At 37.5% G+C, this 19,248-nt stretch overlaps 1 protein-coding gene across 1 annotated transcript in view; it reads right to left on the bottom strand.

Annotated features, from left to right (window-relative positions):
- The window catches only part of Cd53 (CD53 molecule), a 30,714-nt gene extending 14,269 nt beyond the window's left edge, over positions 1-16,445 (bottom strand). Inside the window, exon 1 of the mRNA XM_004853695.3 lies at positions 16,284-16,445. The gene's annotated coding sequence lies outside the window, so the exon portion shown is untranslated. The remainder of the gene's footprint in view (positions 1-16,283) is intronic.
- Positions 16,446-19,248: the final 2,803 nt, after the last annotated feature.

The raw sequence follows: 19,248 nt of genomic DNA, 5'->3' as shown, positions 1-19,248 counted from the left end.
CTACCCCTTTAGACCTTTTCTTCCTATTTCACATTATTGATTATTTGTTTTAATCATTTTAATCCTTCTTTACACTTTCAGTTTCTCACACAAGAGCAACTATTCAGTATTTACACATGTGTTTCCTATTTATTTCACTTAAGAGTATGGCCTCAATATGCATTCATTTAGCTATAAATGTCTCTAGTTTCTCATTCTTTATGGCTTCTTGACCCATTGTGCCAGGCTCTTTATTTTGATTTGTGAATTGAGACCATTAGCATTGATGGTTATAACTGATACGTATTGACATCATTGTCATGACTTTTTCTTTTTGTTGGATTTTCCCCCTTTGCATTTAATTTCTTGTCATGCCTAATGGATTCATTCCACTGGTCTTCCTGGGGTTGTGATCCCTGTTGTCTTTTCCTAGGGTATTGTCTAAAATTTTTGGAGTGCTGGTTTGGTATTCATGAAGTTCCTAAGGTGCTCTTTGTCATGAGAGTCTTATTTCTCCATAATTTTGAAAGATAGTTTTGCAGGGTACATCAATCTGGGTTGGAGGCTGTTTTCCTTTAGGGCTTGAAATACGTCACTCCAGCTCTTCTTTCCTTGAAGGTTTGCATTGAGAAGTCTGCTGTGATTCTGATGGGCTTTCCTTTGTATGTGATGTGTTTCTTGTCTCTGCTTGTAGAATTTTGTTCTTCTGTTGGGTTTCTGGAATCTTAACTATTATGTGCCTATGTGTAGTTTTTTTTGATCAAGGCTATTTGGAGTCCTATATGCCTCCCTTATTTGTATGTCAAGTTCTTTTCTCCTGCTTAGGAAGTTTTCCACTATTACTTCTGTGAGCAATTTTTTTTATGTTATCTGCACTTGTTCCTGTTTCTTCATTGACTCCAATCAGTCTTATGGTATTCTTCTTTGCATCATCTGACAGTTGCTGGATCGTTTTCTCATGGTCCCTTACTATTTGAAAGCAATTTTTCTTTTCCTGGTCACTAATTGCAATCTTATCTTCTATATCTGAGATTCTGTCCTCACATTGGCTCATTCTGCTGTGTAGACTTTCAATGGAAGTTTTAATGTCCTGGGAATCTGTTTGTATCTGTTTTATGGATTCCATTTGTTTCCTATGTTGGGATTCCATCATGTTCCTCTCCTCCTGTATTTTTTATCTGGGTCTTTTCTAGATTAATTAATCATGTCTTACACTATGGTCACAATCTTTGCTGTTATCTGAGAAATTATTTCTGATTTCATTTTTTTCCAGATCCTCTTTTGTTGCCAGTTCAGGGAGTAGTATCAGATTGTGTCATCTCTTTTTTCCCTTTGTGGTTGCTTTAGGTGATCTGGAAATCTGGTTTTGAGACTTGTTTACATGTTTTCTCATTTCAAAGGGGTGGGGAATATGTGCTGGCAACCTCATGGCTCACCTCCTAGGTGCTGGGGCCAGTGGTATGTTGGCCCAGAAGGTTCACCTCCTCTGTGCTAGGGGCAGCTTTGGGGGTCTCCAGTCTCCTTATTGAACCTCCTTGCTTCTTTTACAAGTACCTTCTTTCCAGGATACTTTGAATTTCTATTTTCCACTGACCAGTAATTTCTATGGAAGTCCTCCCAAATGATATAGAGGGAAGAGATGTAACTCCCAAACCTGTTAGATATCCAAAATGCAAGCTTGTGTCCTCTAAAATCGAAGAAGGAATTCCAGGGACAACAGAGGTTAAGAGTAGGAAAAATTTATTGAGAGAAAGAAAGCTTCTGCCTAAGAGAGACAGAAGTGGAACTGGAAAGTCCCTCTTCTCCTTTAAGTTGTGGGTGTCCAGTAACAGGAAAGATAACTAAAACAAATTCTAGTACCTAGAGTAGACGTTAGTGACATGAATATACCTGAACTTGTGGCTTAGAAGCTGTTAGAACTGGTTTGTGGAAGGAGTTTTGACAGGTTTGGAAATGCTGGGTACAGAAGCCCTAAAATGCTGTAAACTAAGGTTGATGAGAAAATTTTTTTTTCTTTTTTTTTGGTGCTGGGGATCGAACTCGGGACCTTGCACCTGTGAGGCAGGCCATGGAACCACTGAGCTAAATCACCAGCTCCCCCTTTTTTTTAAGTTTATTCAGTTAAAAAAAATTTTTTTGGTACCAGGGATCGAACTCGGGACCTTGCACTTGCAAGGCAGGTGGCAGAACCACTGAGCTAAATCCCCGGCCCTGATGAGAAATTTTGGTCAGACCTCAGAAGACCAGAATTCTGAAAGTAATACAGACAAGATAGCAAAGAGCAGACTCAGCAGATTTCAGTTGGAAACAAGGAGTCTATTGGCAATTGATCTAGAAGCCATGTGTATTACACCCTGGTCCCCCCATCAAAATTGTCTGTTTTGCCCATGTCTTTAGACTTTACAGGAGGTTGAGATTAAGGATTATGGACTAGTTAATTTGGCAGATAAAATTGCAAACCAGCCCAACATTCAGGCTGTTGCATGGGTACTACTGGCTGCTTTTAGCCATGTCTAGAGTAAAAATTGGTAATAAAAAGTGCATATAAAATGTTTGCAGCTTTATCAGAAGGCAAGCACCTACAAAATGGGGGAAAAGGAGAATGTGGTTTCTGAAAAGATTAGCATTAAAAAGAAGCCAGGTAGGGCTTGGGATTTAGCTCAGTGGCACTGTGCTTGCCTTGCAAGTTCAAGGTCCTGAGTTCAATCCCCAGTATAGCAAAATAAATAAATAAATAAATAAAATAATAAGAAGAAGCCAGGTACTTTGCATCAGGACAATAAGATAGCTTACATCTCAAGAATCAGAAATTCCCACCCTTCTCAGGCTCAAAGATGCAAAAGTATAATCCATTCATTTAAAAAGAAAGCCCCAAGATGTTCTGATCACTCAAATCTACAGAGTGAAATACTTCCCAAATTCACTTGTCTAGGCACTCAGAGGCTCCCATAGGCATGATCCAAGGAGGCTTGCCCATTGCATCAGCTGGCAGCAGATCTTGGTGTCATCTATGTAGTCCTGGTTTTATAGGCATGTAGAATGCAACCGTGGTGGGGTCAGGGAGGTTTCCACCCAGATTTCAGAAGAAGGCCTGGGTGGCTAAGAAGTGAGCCTCTGAGAGTACAGTGTATGAAGCTTTGAGAGTGAAACTGAAATTGCAGTGGACTCCAGAAGGTTTGAGAGGCTAGGAACATAGAATGTCTGCTGAACATCTTACAAGCCACAGGACATAAGCAAACAGCCTAAGAGAGAAGCCATGTGGAGTACCACCAGGAATACCACTGGGCAGATATGCCCAAGACCTTTGGACTTCACATCTCATTACTTGCCCTGAGTATTAGACATGCTGCTATAGGATTTAATATTTACCTTGCTGGGTTTAAGTCATACTGTGATCTAATTTCTGTCTAGTCTCCTCTCTCCCATTTGGAATGGGAATGTTTACTCCATACCACTGTATGTTAGAAATATAACTTTATTTTTTATTTTAATGGGACACACAGCTAATAGCTTGCTTTGTTTCTCAGAGGAAAATTTGGACTTAGACCTTTTTTTTTTTTTTTTTTTTTGGTACCAGGGATCAAACTCAGGTCCTTGTGCTTGTGGGACAGGTGGTGGAACCACTGAGCTAAAGCCCCAGCCCTGGACTTAGACTTTTCAGCACTGCTGGAACTGTTAAGACTATGGAAACTCTTAGAGATGGACTAAATGCTATTGTATAATGAGATGCACATGAGCCTTTTAGGGGCCAGGGGCAGAATGTTGTGGTACAGGTCTAAAATGTCCTCCAAAATTGTCATGCTTGGAGGTGTGGTGTGTGGTGAGTCACTGACAGCATGGCTTAGAAGGGTGTATTCTCATCCCTGCTTCCTCCTCCGTCTTCCTCTCTGTCTGTCTGTCTGTCTGTCTGTCTGTCTCTCTCTCTCTCTGATTCCTGGCTTCCATGGATTGAGTATCTTTTTCTCCATCATGCTCCTCTGCCATCCTGTTTCTATCTTGGAGCCAGCCAACCACAGACTGAAACCATAAGCCAAAATAAACATCTCCCCCTTTAAGTTGTATGTGTCACATATTTTGTCTCAGTCATAGGAAAGCTAGCCAAGACAAATGTGACATTTGGCTATCCTCACTTCCAAATCCTTGCAAATCATTACTTTCACCTTTTGCATAATATATGGCAAGCAATAAAAGAACCAAATACACACATCCCTAAGAACAGAACCAATTACCATGAAAATTGAAATATTTTTAGTTGAATTAATCAAGAATATTTTATGGAGTAGTTGATATTCAAGTTGACATATTTAAATGAGTCTATCCTGTTGAACAGCTAAATGTTGGCTATCATGATTCTCTGTAGCCTAGAGCTCTGTTGTGCTTTTGAGAACTTAAATTTGGATAGTCTGAATTAAGATTGTTGTAAGTGTAAAATACAGACTTAGTACAAAAAGATTATACTAATAATTTTATATGGATTACATCTGGAAATGATATTTTGGGAATATTGAGATAAGTAAGATATATTATCAAAATTAATTTTACCTTTTTTATTTTAGTGAAAATAAAACAGGAACCAGATTTATCCTCTCACTTGAAACAACAACAAATGTACAGATTAGAAAATGATGGCTTACAAGACACTGGATACAAAACAATGAAGGATAGTGACCACCTGAAAGATGATGGAACATGAATGAATGTATGAGTTCTTTGATTACTCAAGTTTATGGCATGGATGGTTTTAAGACAATGAGACAGATAAGGGAATCCTGGGAGATTCCATTGTTATGGAGACAAAGCTGAGATTCTAAGGAGACCAAGGCATCTGTGGTTCACAGAACAGAGTAATGAACAAGACACAGCTGCTTAGCAAACAAATACCAGAGATTTGAACAGGATACCTGTATTAGTTTCCTATCACTGATGTAACAAATTAGAACAAAATTCATGGCTTAACCAGTAACAGTCATTCTTTTATAGTTCTGAAGGTCAAAATTCAAGTTGTTGACAGAGCTGTATTAATTTCTGGAAGGTTAAGGAAGAAAATCTATTTTTTTACCTTTGTCAGCTTCTAGAAGTCATCCACATTCCTTGACCCCTTCCTCACATCACTCCAATCTCTTATTTTTATCATCACATTTCCTATTTTTTTAATTATTCTGCTTCCTTCTCATAAGGGCTCATATATCTGGATGCCCTACCTGGATAATCTAAGATAACCTCTCATTTCAAGAAACTTAATTTACTCACACTTGCAAAGTCACCTTTGCACTAAAGTTGCATGGGCATGCTTGGGCACCCATTATTAAACCTACCAAATTGCCCAATAAAAATTTAGCTGACCACTGATTAGCAGATGCATGTAAAGAACCCATCCAAGGTCAGGTGACATATGAACTGTGCCTCACAGCCACACAAAGCTGGGATTAGTGCTTATTCTCAATAGCCAGACTGAAAAACCTCAGGACTCAAAAGTTATAGTAGAAGGGTCCTGTCTCTGTAATAAAGAGCAAACAGCTCTAGTTCCAGTTCCATCCAACAAATCTTAAAAGCATGCCTCCCAAAATAAAATATTTTCCAAGTAATTTAAGTACAGCCCAGAACAAAGCACAATAAGATATATAAAAATACAAAACTATCCAGTGCTCAATGAGGTAAAATTCACAAAGTCTGGATTCACTCAAAGTACCAGGAATGCCACACATGAAAGTCAAAAAAAAGCTAAAACAGTTACTATAATTAATAAGTGAGCATACTAAAGTTGCTGGATACAAGATGAAATGTACAAAAATCATTAGTATTTCTATACACTAACAACAATTGGAAATAAAAATTAAAGGTATCATTTATAATAGCATCAAATAAAAAATATTTAGGGATAAAGCTGGTAAAAAATGTGAAAGATTATTTGAAAACAAAACAAAAATGGCTGAGAAAATTGAAAAAGATACGGTAAGCGGAGAAATACACCGTTTCCATAAGTCAGGACACAATATTGCTAAAATGTTGGTTCTTCCCAGATTTATCTACAGATGCATTGTGATCCCAACCTATACTGTCACTCACTGCAATCTTTTCTATATATATTAAGCAACTGATCTAATTTCATTAGTTTCATATAGACACAACATGAAAGATAACACAATATTGGCTTTAGGACAAACGAAAAGCATCAATGGAACAGAGACCCTAGATATGGACAATTGATTTTCAACAAAGATGTAAAGTCAATACATTAGAGACTAAAGGTTACTCTTCAATGAACAATGCTCAACCAGTTGGGTAACAATATGAAAAAAATAAGATTGGCCATATATATTGGCCTCTCACTATATCAAAAAACATTGGAAAATGGATCCTAGACCTTATTGTAAAACCTAAAATAATAAAACCACAGAGGAAAATATAGGAGACAATATTTGCAACCTTGGTTAGCCAAAGGGTTCTCAGATGCCAAAAGCATAATTATAAAATAATTGATGAATTGGACTTCAAAACTGAAAGGAAAAAAAAAAAGCCCTGCTCTTCAAAAGGCACTTTTAAGAGAATGAAAAGACAAGCCACTGAAAAGGGAAAATATTTCCCAATCACATATAATATAAACAAGCTGGGCACAGTGCCATATGACTGCAGTCCCAACTTCTCGGAGAGGTGAGACAGAAGGATTGCATGAGCTCACAAGTAAGGCCAGCCTGAGCAACACAGTGAAAACCTACCTCAAAATGAACAACAGAAAATAAAAAAGAAAAGAGAAAGAAAGCTTGTATCCAGATTACATAAATAACTCTCAAAATTCAATGATAACATTTTTATATGTTTATTTGCTATTTCTACTTCTTTGTCTGAGAAATGTCTGTTCCTTTCAGATGTCCATTTTTGGATTGGATCTTTCAATTTGGGAGATCTTGAAAACAAAGCTAAGATTCCACCTCACCCAAGAAAGAATGGCTACTATCAAGAAAACAACCAATAACAAATGATGGCGGGGATGTGGGGGAAAAGGAACCCTTCTCCACTGTTGGTGGGAGTGTAGACTGGTATAATCATTGTGGAAATCAGTATGGAGATATCTCAAAAAACTAGGATTAGAAGTCCCATTTGACCCAACTATTCCCCTGCTGGGTATCTTCCCAAAGAATTAAAAGAATCATACCACAGCAATACATGTGCACCCATGTTCATAGCGGCACAGTTTGTAATAGCTAAAACTTGGAAACAGACCAATTGTCCATCAACTGGAGACTGGATAAAGAAAATGTGTGTGTTTTTTTTAATAAAATGGAGTACTACTCAGCCATAAAGAATGAGAAATTAGAGACATTTATAGCTAAATGGATGCACATTGAGGCCATACTCTTAAGTGAAATAAATAGGACACATGTAAATATCGAATAGTTTCTCTGGTGTAAGAAACTGAAAGTGTAAATAAGGATAAAAATGTATAATAGATAATAGGAAATAGGAAGAAAAGCTCCAAAGGGGAAGGGGAACTGGGAGGGAAAAGGGAAAGGAAAGAAGTGAATGGGATAAATATGAGAAAAGGAAAAAATGGAAACAAATCTTTGTAAATAAGGAGGATTGGAGGGGTTGAATGGAGGTCACAGGAATGGGGAAAAAATAAGAAGCAAGATATAATATGTAAAAGTACAAATTCCCAATAATGAATGTCAGCATATTGTATACCTGAAATGTATCAATAAAATTAATGAATTTTTTAAAAATTCAGTGGTAATAAAATAAGCAGCCTAATTTAAAAATGGTCAAAAGATCTGAACAGATACTTCACCAAAAAGTAGATGGTAAATAAGCAGATGAACAAACTGTGTACTTTGCTAGTCATTAAGTGATTGCAAATTAAAACCATAATGAGATATCACTACACATCTACTGAAATGTATAATATGTTTTTAAAAAAACTAACCACACCAAGTGTTGGTGAGGATACTACAACTCTCATACACTGGTGAGAATATAAAATGGGATATCCATGTTAACAATTTTCTGGCTTTGTAAAAAGTTAAATATAAATTCATATAAAATAGTCATTCTGGGCTGGGGATTTAGCTCAGTGGTGCCGCTGCCTGCCTCACAAGCACAAAGTCCTGAGTTTGATCCCTGGTACAAAAAATAAAATAAAATGAAAAATAAAATAAAATAGTCATTCTACTTCTAGATTCTTACCCAGAAAAATGAAGACACATTTTTATACAAAGACTTGTACATAAATGTTCACAGCAGCTTAATTTATAATATTTTAAAACTGGAAACAATCCAAATGTCTATCAAGAAATGAATGGATAAGTGAACTGTGGTATGACTGTTCAGTGGAATACTATTCAATAGAATTGAGTGAACTAGTGATAACACACTATAAAATAGATGAATTTCACAAAATAATGGTGAGAAAAAAAGCTAGACAAAAAATTACATACCATATGATTCTATTTATATAACATTTTAAAGAATGAAAACTAACCTATAGCAACAGAAAGTAGATCAATGATCGCCCAGAGACACTGGAGGTGAGGCTTCAGTGGTGAGTAGAAGGTAAGCAGGGAAGTGTGAGTGAAAGGGATTACAAAGGCTGTGAGGAATCTTTTGAGAATGAGGAACATGCTCATTGTCTTGACAAGTGATGGATTTATGCAGATACACTTACATGTCTAAATGCCTTTCCTAATTTGCTCTTGTCCATGGCTCTAAACCTGTGGCAACACTCCCTGTCTTATATATAATTTAAAATTTAGCAAGCAATCTTGAATACTTGTTTCAGTGCCTTCTTCATTCCCTTTGCTCCTGTGATTCTTTAAAATTTGTCCCTCTCTCCCACTCTGGCCTTTTAGACTGATTAGTTACTAGGCATACGGATGACTCAGCTCAAGTGTTACTTTTCCACAAAGACTGCTCTGTGTCTAATTCTTCACAGCCCTCAACTATCCCCCTCAACCCCATCCTGCAATCAGTGTCTGTAATACCTGGGCATCTCTTCCATTGTAAGAACCACTTTATTTTATAAACATCCCTTCTTTTACCAGAATGTGAGCTCCTTGAGTGCAGGAGTAACTCTAGTCACCTGTGAATTCCAGGAGCCTACATAGTATTTAATTGCACTAAAAAATAAAAATAAGACTGTTGAATGCACAAAATCCGGACTTTAGTTCATTAACTCCAAATAACCTGATGTAGTGGAATAAACATGATATTGCAGTCAGGAGTCTTAGGCTTGCTTTTTAATTCTGTTAATAAACCGATGTCTCAGACATACGCAAATAACTCATCAGGAACAGAAAGAGGTAACCTGGGGATAGCCTACACATGTAGGAAAAAGAACCTCTTCCTCCTCCTTTCATGATTTTCTAGATACTCAGACTCATACCAAATTGAAGGAGAAAATCTGCATATTTGCTAAAGACAATCACTATCTTTGCTACATGCAATGATGGCTCCATCTTCATATAAATCTAAAGAAATTGCTACTTCATATTCCCTTCCCTTTCTTCACTGTGACTGGCAATTATTGAACCTCCCACCCTTTCCCTCCATTATCTCACCCTTTCCACCCCACCTACAGTTCAAACCTACTAACCTCATGATTCATAGCTCTGTGCGAAAAGCCCCGATGTCAGTTTCCAGGAAACCTCCATATCTAAACTGTAGTTAAGGGTAACCACTTCACGAGGCCTGACATGGAGCCCAGGGGGTTACACTTTATACTTTAGTTTCCTCCAAAGAGCTTGAACTGGTAAACTCTCCTATGGATTTCTAGTTTTAGTCCTCTTTTTCCTTGAACTGTACTTGCAGTAACATCTAATCTAGTCCTAAATTTAACCAAATTTAAAAGCAGCTTTGTTTGGATAGAAATTTCAAGAACCTCTATTGGTTCTTGAGCTCCTTGTCTAATCTGATTTCAGAGGCCATTCTGGAGCAAGAGCAATCAGCTTTGTTTTTACACAGCCCATTATGCATATGAGATATTAGTAAGTGCTTCTCAAACAAAGAGAGCAAAAGGGAATGAGAAAAATCCGTGGTCAAATAATTTTGGAAGCAAATGAAATTAAGTAAAAATAAAACATAAAAATAATTTTAAAAGCGAATTATTTCTGAGAAATTTGTCATATGCTAATAATATATACACAGATCTCTAAAAGTATATTTATATAACAAGCTTGTTCTCACACTAAAGATTATTTATTCATAATCCTTGTGTCCTTACTTTGATGCCTGTCCATTTAAGTAGTTTACCACCTCTTCTAGCCTTTGCAATGTATTCTTTGGTGGTAGTAGATCTTTACCGTTTAATCTAGTCTGAAATTTTAGACAGGCCAGCTAGTAGCAACCCCAGGTAGGCAGACCTTTGTATGGGGTTCTCTAGTAGGGCGGGGTCACTTTTTATGCTCTGAGGTTGAAAGTATTGCCAGCAGTATACTATGGTCTGGTGAGACCACTGACTGAACCTTGCTATCAGGTGGGGCTGATGACTGGGTTCTGTGATTGCAAATCATCTTCCTTGGCTGGACAGTAACTGTTTAGAATCTGCAATTGAGCAGGGCCATGTGATGAATTCTGAGGCAGGGTGTGGTCCCTGGAGTAGCTGCTTACCCACATGGAATGAGCACAGCTAGAGTATGTGCTCCATAGAGGCATGAGAACTTGTGCCTGCCTTTCAGCCTAGGCCTGGGATATGCTTAGCCAAACCACTGCTGTGCAGCTGGAGTTGGGTAGGGCTTGATGTTTCTTTCACAGATAACTAAGACTTAATGTGAGAACCACAACTAGTTGGTTAAGATTACTTATTAACAACAGTTCAAAGAACATAGTGTTCCATGCATCATAGCTTGGTGAACACTAGCTTTGGAATCAAATACATTTAGTGTTAAGTTCTGGCATTGCCTTGAACAATTTGCTCAATTTGTTTAATTTTCATAGTTTCATCTATAAATGAGGATATTAATACCCCATAGATTGTTTTGAGGGATAAATGAAATAGCACTCACTGGGTGGCTGACTACATTAGTACCAAATTCAGAAAATGTTGACTAAAGGATCTAGTTTAGAACTTATTGTCTAATTCATTCTGAGGCTGACCTTGACCTTTCTAGTAGATTTTCAGGAATAAAACACAACAGGGAGGGCCAGGGATGTAGCTCAGTGGTTCTGCTGCCTGCCTCACAAGCGCAAGGTCCTGAGTTCAATCCCTGGTACAAAACAAAAAAAACAACAAAAAAAACCCCACAACAGGGTCAGAAGTTTTTAAGTAATAATTTACTCCTTTCATTTCTTGGAAATATCTTTTCACAAATTTTGTTTGCCTTTTGTAAAACACACACACAAACTCAAGAAGAGACAAATAAGGAAGAAAAAAATAGAGAAAAAGTGAGGAAAGACAAATTCAGATGATCGTGAAAGTTCACTTTCTCCTATTTGGGAGCTCAGCAAGATGATACTTACAGCTGAGTTAGGATAGGGGTCTTTATAATAAGGGCACTCCCTAAATAAGGAACAGTTACCCAGAACTATCACACAGTCAACTGAGTAGAGGTTGTCTTTCGTATCCTAAAATATGTAGAACTGTATAGTAGAGGGTCCCTGTCCTGTAGGCCTGTTCATGATGTACCCAGGCAAGCTACTTCCGAGTTAAGCAGAACTCTTAATGAAATAAAAAAAGCTGTTTCTTTGGTAATGTTATCAACAGACTGATTAACTTGAATCTAATCATGAGAAAAGATTAAAAAAAACCCCAAATAGGGAGACATTACATAAAGTAACTGGTCTTTACTCTTAAGAAAATAAATGATATGAAACAGAAAGATTCCAGAACTGTTCAGACTAAAAGAATAAAGAGATATGGCAGTTAAAGGTAATGCATGATAAGAGAGTTCCTTTTACTGTAAATAATATTAATGGGGTAATGGGTAGAACCTGAATAAAATCTGTATATTGTGAATAGCATTTTGTCAATGTTAGTTTCCTGATTTTAGATCACTGTAAAGTGGTTATATGAGAGAATATTTTTGGTTTGTATAGATGTATACAGCACTTAGGAAAAAGGACATCATGTTAGCAATTACTCTCCAGTGAGAAAACCAGGGAAGGGTAAAGCAAATGTGATAAAATGATAATATTTGGGAAATATGGGTGTCACCTTACCTAGTTGTGGAGATTTAGAAATTCCCCATACTATTTTCTTTTTTTAACTTTTCTGTAAGTCTAAATATTGGTTAAAATAAAAAATAAAAACACTAACAAAAAATGTTGAAAATGAGAAAAATGACCTAAGGCAGTCTGATCCCAAAGATATTACAATTTAGGTCCCTAATGATATAAATACTGAAATAATATAATAGCTATTTTTAGAAAAATGAACTGTGGCTGGATGTGGTAGTGCATGCCTGTAATCCCAGCACTTGGGAAATGGAGGCAGGAGAATTGCTGTGAGTTTGAGGCCAACCTGAACTACATAGTGAGACTCTGTCTCAAAAAAAAAAAAAAAAGAATCATGAAATAATTTTAATGCCTCTATTTGTCTCTAATATAACATAACTATTAAGTCATGTTTCTGTTTCTTGGACAACTTTTAAAAAATATGAGGCAGGGAAAAGACAAAAATGAGGAAAGAAGGAAAAATGGAAACAAAGCTTTTATAAATAAGGAGGGTAAGAAGGGTTGAAGGAAGGGTAGGGGAATTGGGGGAAAAAAGAAGAATTAAGATATATCATGTACAGGTACAAATTCCCTATGATGAATGTGATCATTATGTAGATCTAAAATGTACCAATAAACTTAAAAAATCATTTGTCACCCAATCTAATGTTTTTGAAATATAAAATATCAAAAATTTGGTAAATATATATTAATTATCTGATTTGTTAGCATATTAGTTTCAGATCAGCTGCATTTGCAATTACATATTTTATGTTGTGTTATGTTAAATGCACTAAAATTTTCTTTATGTAAACAAGGAGCATATTTTAACAATGCCTATTTAGAAATCTCTTAAGAAAGGGAGGACAGTGTAGCATAGTGTAATTTGAAAGAAATAATATTCCATAACTGGTCAGGAGATTTTTTTAAATAGCTAGCTAAATAATTTTATAATTTTGGACAAGCCACTCCAACTGAATATTAGATTAGAACACTATAATAGGTAATATTTATTGGGCTCTCACAATAAGTTTACTAATTTGAAGCTAAATAATCCTAAATTCCTTCTAGGAACCTACATTCTAATACTTGGAATATAGCACTCTCATTTTATTATTTTTAATTTAACCTTATTTTTATAGTACATGTGTGCAGTATATAATGATTATATTTATCATGGGGAGTTTGTACATCTACATAACACATCTTAATTTTTTTGTCCCCTTCCCCTCCCATTCCACTATACTCCCTCCAACTCTTGTTCCCCTTCCCATTTGAAAAATTTCTATTTCAATTTTTTCTTCAATTCTCTCTTTTTAAATCTGCTTTCCCTTCCTTCCCTTCCCCCTCTCTCCATTTCTCTTTCTCTTGTAAAAGATCTCTCATTTTAAATGATTATAGAAATGTGATATCTTTTCTTGGTAATTCTTGGCCATAGCTATCATTTATTGATGCTACTACTTGGCTAGGAACTCTACTATCTCCTTGTGACATAGATAAGCAATAGAGAAGATACCCTAAACAACTCAACGTAGACATTCATAGTCTCCACTCTGAGAGCCCAGCCACAGACTTTAGAAATCCACACCTTCCTCTTTTTTAAAACCTACTTCCAGACTGACTTCCCAAACTGATCACCCAACTTTCAGCAGCAATCCTCTTCTCCTCTGCCCCAGCAGCCACATGGAAGCCTGCTCTACACAGCTGCCTGGTTTCTGTGGGTTACTTTGCTCCAGCATTCTGTACCTGCAGTAGCAGCTGATCCTGAGAGCTACTTGAGGACAGTTGCCCAGCTCATAGGCCCAGAATGATTTTCACAAAGTGGATGCTCACTGTGTATATGTGGGCTGACTAAGAACACAAACAAAACCACTGAAACTGAATCAACACAGAAGTTCCTAGAACGGAAGTTGAGAAAAAGAGAGTTGTTGTAACCTCACAAAAGCTCCACCCTTCCTTTCTGATATAAGGGAAAATTTGTGTTAAAGAGAAAGAAATCTGCCTCATTCAAAGCCACCTCCCATCATTACTGTCATGTGGACTTCTGCCCAGGGATAGACCAAGACCTGTCTTCTCCATAATTTTGCCATCCACTTTCAAGTGCCAAGTAAGAGAAAGGGATTTCCACTTCCCATGATCCTGTGACTTGTTATACTGCAGTTTCTCTTGCTTAATTTCATTTCCAACATGACTAGGGGTTCAAACTTCTTTAACTTTGCAGACATAGCACTCTGTCTTGAATGTCATTACCCAAAGTCTCAACTCGTAATCTTTTGAAAGGGAACTCACTCTTCCAGGGAGTCTTTGACACACTTCTAAACTCCTCCATCTTGTACATATTCTCCTGCCCTTATAGAAAAGAGCATACTGGGTTATATTTGTGTACTGCTATGACTGTTCTCCATGGGAGATACTTGGATATTGATAACCACCACACCAGCTATCTCTGTGTCTCCAGAACTGAGAAGAATATCTGACCACTGGTATGTTGAAGGATAGGAAAGGATGAGGAAGAAGGGCCTCTGGCCAGTCAGGCATTAATTAGAGGGCATAAGAAACTAAAGACCAATGGAGTTTTTCCTTTCTATTTTGTGCCTCTTCTTGATGGGCAAAAGTGAGGCCATTTAAGTAGTGGTAACAATAGCTATGAAGGGATGGTCTTTGAATAATTTTTCTGTGGGCATAAAAGCCCCCAATGCTCTCATTTAAAAGCTAAATATTCTTAACTAACCCACACAGGAAATATCTCCGGAAATCATGTTTCAGTTCAGGCTCTGCTCCCATTCAACCACAGTTTCAAAACAGAACAGATTCTACTTAAGATTGAGAAAGCAAAACATATTTTATACAGCAGCAAAGGTTCTTCTTTGCCTCAACTTTCTTCCAAAGAACTTACAAGTAAGATATTTCTTATCTCCCATGGGAGTTCTTTAGGGCCAAGACTATTGCTGGGCAAAAATTTCCTTTCTAGGGCTGAGGATTTAGCTCAGTGGTTCTGGCACCATCCTCGCAAACGCAAGGTCCCAAGTTCAATCCCTGGTACCCCCCCCCCAAAAAAATTACTTTCTACCTCAATCCTTCAAACCAGGACTTTCCAAAACACAGTCCTGACCTCCTGGCCTGAGGAGTTACTTGACTGATGATTAATAAGTGAATATATTAAAATTCTGGTCTTTATTTCCAAATTCAAAGCTCGATAGTCCCTGACATGTTTTGAGAATCTGAAGCCCTCTGCCAAATCCCCACCTCTCATTTTTAGGTGGTTGGGCAAGATCACAGAGGACTTTCCTTTATCTATTCTAGGACAAAATCATATAAGATTTTTCATAGATCTTGGAAGTAGAAAGATCTGATATAAATTTTCCTGTAGTGAACACCAATTGCTATGGTGGTCACCGAAAGTCAGTACCAAAGCCTGGCTACCACTTTGTTGAGTCCTTGCAATTTCATTACCTATGGCACATGAATTGGAAATTATTGTTATATCAAGATTTGTGGGTCAATTTTCATATTATATTTATCAATATTCATGTTTTGTATACCAAGGATAAGTTAATTTGGGGGTGCCCTGCAGATCACAATATCCTTTCTGCTTTTTGAAAGCCAACACACTAAGTATTCCTAGTAATAATATCTAGCCTTCACTTCTTACAGTACATTTACGTAGCATCTCCTGTGTTATGATTTTTAGCCATCCTTCCATATAGTGGCTCTTTACTTTTGAAAATTTCTCAAAAGGAAACATCTACATCTCCCAGCTGCCTTTCTAAATGGCTCTGAGTATGAGTTTTCTTCCCACTTTAAAAATCACAAGTCCAGTTCTGTAAAGACAAAAGCACATAGGAAATCTCCCCAACTTCATCTCACACAGAAAACTCTAAGCACTAGAAATTACCATACACAGTTAGCAATTCACATTCTGTAGTAATTTAAGCATATAAGAGATATCAGATAATGGGAAACTGGTTAAGTCTGACTTGATTGCCTCTTGGGATGTTGCTAAGATATTGCTGATCTTTTTTACTTGCAGCCCTAAATAGTTGTGAAATGAGATTATAATGTCACTAGAGAGGTATATGGAAACTCCTAAGAAGATGCCTTAGCCTACATAGAGTCGTTCAGAGCTTTACACTCAAACAAGGTTAAAAAATCATCAATCTTACCTTTTACAGGCACCTTGTCTCAGTCCTTCAGGCAGGATTTGGTTATTATCTATGAAGTGGCTACCACAAGACTGGTAACACAGATGTCCAGGCTATTTGTGTAAAAGGAGAAGTAAAGGGAAAAAAAAAATGTGATTTTACTGTGACGACAGGAAGCCAAATGAGAAGATGGAGGAAGTGAGGCTGAGACTACCTTCTTAGCCTCAGAGATTCAACCCATCCCCCCAGCTTTTTAGAAGCTGCCTCAATAGACCACCCTAAGCCAGTTTCTGTGAAACAAAGAAGACTTGAAGACCAAATTGGTTCAGGTACTAATCTGAGACCCCTGGTGGGTTGTGGAGTAATTTGCATGATGACTTTTGTCTAGAGAACAGTGATTCTCAATCAAGGTGGCATCTCAGAATTACCTGTGGATCTGTTCAAGAATAGGTATTCTTGGCCTCACCATGAAAATTTCCCATTCCGGTAGACTGAGACTGAAGTAAAATACTGAATCAATATTTATATGTTTTCTAGGACAGAGGCTTAGAAATATCCTTTTAATATCCTGCTCTCTCCCCACACTTTCCAGTGGACTTCTTGCAATCTCTAAGACTCACTTTGATTGAACATCACTTTCAGATTTCTCTGTCTCAAAAGCAAGCTTGTCCTTATGTGAGGGTATTGTCAGGGATGGTCCCCAAGACACGATTCAAGGTGCACCAGTAGAAATCATTTGGTTAGCAGAGGGATCACTAGATTGAGAGCACAAACATTTGGGTTTCACTCCTAGCTTTATCTCTGCTAGCTGTGAGATATTCAGCAAATCTCAACCTCTCAGCCTCAGTTTATTAATAGTAACATCCAGTAATAATCCCACTAGTTACTGTTATATCTCCACTTGTGGATGACAAAACAGAGGCTCAAAGAGATTAGACAATTTACCCAAGATTGTACAACTAAGAACTGGCAAAGCTAGACCAAAAATCAAAATTACAGAGAATGTTATTTGGGAAACACTATGACAGTGAGATTTTGACAAACGTGTCTCTCATTTCAACTCTACTATCAGAATTGCATCTACTAGAATTTTTTTTAGATTGAAAAGGTCTAGGGATTTGGCAATAACTCAAATATATTACTAGCCAGTTGTGAAATTCAGAAGCAATCACTGAGCATCAATTTCTTTATTTGGTAAAGGAGCGAGTGGATGACACTCTCTCCAATGCTTGACTTGGAAACATCCATCTGAGACAGTTGATTCTCTTCCTCTTCCTTCACCTTGTGACATTCAGATTCTGAAGTAACCTATAATGAGGGCTGCCTGGGGGAAACTGGGTTAAACCAAGATGAAAAGTGTGGCTATTTTGTTTTGTTTTGTTTGAGGTGCTGGGGATCAAACTCAGGGCCTCATACATGCTAGCAAACACTCTACCACTGAGATACTCCAGTCCCGAAAGGTTCATTTCTGCAGACTTTATATTCACTAAGCAAAGAATATACTACTCATATTTTCCCAGACTTATTTGACCATGAAGCAGTGTGTATGTGTGTCTGTGTGTATGGTTTCCCTCAGGGAACATTTTTTCAGCATAACAGCTCATTAGGAAATGTTACTATAAACTCTCCTCTCCAGGGCTGGAATTACTGCCCCTCACTCAAAGCTGCTGCCAACTGATAGATGAACTGAAGAGAGGCTTCTTGTTGGACCCATATTTTCTCAATTATCTTACCCAATTTGTGGCTTCAGTGACTGTCTCTCTGTTCCAAAGATTCACAAATCTGCTGTATACATACAATCCAAACTTTCACTCAAGTTCCACATACATATGTATACTCACATGTCTCTTGGGCACTTGAAATTCAGTATCTAAATTCAGTTCAGTAAAGTTGGCCTCCACACTCAGACCTACTTTTCTCTGGCCTGCACCATCTCAGAAAAGGGCTCTCTAGCCTCCCAGCGGGCCAAATCAGAAACCACGTGTCCTTTTAGGCTACTATCATTTGTTATGATTTGTAAATCATACTAATATTACCTAAATAGTTCTCAAATCAGTTACCTTTCTCCAATTCCACAGATAATAAACTAGCTCTTATCTTTCACCTGGGTTATAGGATCCCAGCCTCCTTCAAAACCAGCTTAGAAAGTTCTTCACTCTAGAGAGGAAGAGAGCCTTTTAAAACAGAAATTTAATGTTGTTACTCCCCAGTTTAAAATTTTCAATTGGTCACTTACCCACCCCTAAGTTCCAGTACAATCAATGATAACACTACAGCATTTCTTTGAGCTGCTGTAAAAAATCAATCTTCTTTTTCTCTTTCTTTCCCCCCCTTCTTCTCTCCTCTGTCCTTCCCTCTGCCTTCTCTCATCCTTCTCTCCCTCTGTCTCTCTCCTTCTCTTTTTTTCTCTGTCTGGAATATGTTCTCACCTTTTGAATAATTCCTACTCATCCTGAGCATCTCTGTTCTCCAGACAGCCCTCTAAACAGCACCAGGTAATCCTGCTACATGCTCAGGTTGCTCTAAGCATCCTCTATCCACTACCAGTAATGAGTTTTCATTTTCTGTTTCTCCACTAGACTCCAATCTCTGTAGGTTCTGTGTTGTTCTGTGGATACTGAATAATCTTGCTCATCACTATACTTTTAGAGCCTAGTGTTTTTGCTGGGTAACAGAAGTCACTCTGTAAATATTTGAATAACCTCAGATAACATGAGAAGAGAGTTAGAGGAAGGAAAAAACAAGTAGTGTGAATATGAACGAAGGAAGAAGTGGGTTTTTTATAACTTAAGAATGTCAAGAAGAATATCTCAAAGCAAGAGTTGAGCATAATAAAACTGGACGACCATTTTAACAGAGAAAATCTTCCTTTGATGTGTTTTCTTCATCATCCAATGAAAAGGACTGATCCAAGTGCATGACAACCAGAGGTGGCAGGGCCTGGGAGTTGAGGTGGGATAGAAAACAATATATGCATGTATTTCCA

The sequence above is a fragment of the Heterocephalus glaber genome, unplaced genomic scaffold (assembly GCF_053883595.1).
Source record: "Heterocephalus glaber isolate CG9 unplaced genomic scaffold, H.glaber_assembly_v1.0 deba00001442, whole genome shotgun sequence".
Lineage (NCBI taxonomy): Eukaryota > Metazoa > Chordata > Mammalia > Rodentia > Bathyergidae > Heterocephalus > Heterocephalus glaber.
Note: the sequence above shows the minus strand (reverse complement) of the source record. Positions and strands in the feature narration are given on the sequence as shown.